Source organism: Leptidea sinapis, chromosome 19 (genome assembly GCF_905404315.1).
Source record: "Leptidea sinapis chromosome 19, ilLepSina1.1, whole genome shotgun sequence".
In the NCBI taxonomy this organism is placed as follows: domain Eukaryota; kingdom Metazoa; phylum Arthropoda; class Insecta; order Lepidoptera; family Pieridae; genus Leptidea; species Leptidea sinapis.
This window is the reverse complement of record NC_066283.1, coordinates 4,973,062-4,974,499: the sequence shown is the minus strand read 5'-3', so window position 1 is coordinate 4,974,499 and position 1,438 is coordinate 4,973,062.

Genomic DNA, 1,438 nt, shown 5'->3' with positions numbered 1-1,438 from the left:
CTGAATGTTTTTATTTCTTTAAATTACCTTGAGACTTCATGGAGTATGTTCTGATAATTTATGTCTAATAATCTTTGAACTGGTTATGCTTGGAGTTTCCCTGCGAGATCGAATTAGAAATGAGGAGATCCGTAGGAGAACCAAAGTCACCGACATAGCCCAAACGATTGTGAAACTGAAGTGGCAGTGGGCAGGTCACATAGCTCGGCGGACAGGTGGCCGTTGGGGCAGTAAGGTCCTCCAATGGCGACCACGTACCGGAAGGCGTAGTGTTGGTAGGCCCTCTACAAGATGGACCGACGATCTGGTCAAGATCGCCGTAGTAGGAAGGATGAGGGCAGCGCAGGACCGATCGTCATGGCGATATTTGGGGGAGGCCTTTGTCCAGCAGTGGACGTCTTCCGGCTGAAATTATGATGAATCTTTGAACTAATAATTATAATCATTCTTAGATGAAGGATTGGTCTCCGCTGCACTTCAACTAGATACCGCACTACCTCAGAACAATAGCTTTTTTTATTACGGCAACTATTAGATGTTTGTGCGTGGCATCTTGACACTCAATGGCATCTTTCAAATTTTGTAACATACGCTTCGTGTTTTTTTAAATTGAAGTCAATTAAATTCAAAATACTTACTGATGATAACATGAGATCCCAGTGTCTATTAATTCTTTTAGTATTATTTTTACAAAGTTTTACGACGCAACCCATATTAGTTTGAATTATTAGCAAAGTTTAATAGAGCATGTGGCACGTCAACGTCACACAGTTCGAGACTGGCTCGTGTACGCCCACTTCGGCGTAGTATCAGATTCCACACTTTGCGACTACGCCTGTATCTTGTTGAAGACCAGGAGACTAATCTTTAAATTAGCTAATTATTGTGATACAGCAGCCACGTAACACGTTGGTACCCGCTAAGTCGCACGCCATTGTGAAAGGTAAAATAAACTAATGTATTTTACAAACTTTAATCGAAATGAAACACGGACTGATGAAATACATGAGAACTTGTTCTATTCGCGTTAACAATCAAATTTGATTTATGTTATTAAGCTTTTATCATTGCGGAACTTTAACATAGTAATTAATATGACGGGTAACCACCAAGATTCATTCAATTGGATCGAAATATCGCCATAAAATTAGTAAAATATATTATAATAGTACCCGTCATAATCGTTTCACTACATATTATTAAACTAAATCCTTCGCCGCGTCTGTTTGTCTATCTGTTCGAGATAAACTCAAATTATACTGCATCGATTTTCATGTTGTTTCCACTAACCGATAGCGGTTCTCGAGGAAGGTTTTAGTATATAATTTGTTTAGTTTTTGGATAGGCTTTTGTGTATACATTAACGATATTTGTTGGAGGTGTTGATAAAAAAAAAACTTTCTAATAAACATAATATCTACAACAACCTAGAATACCT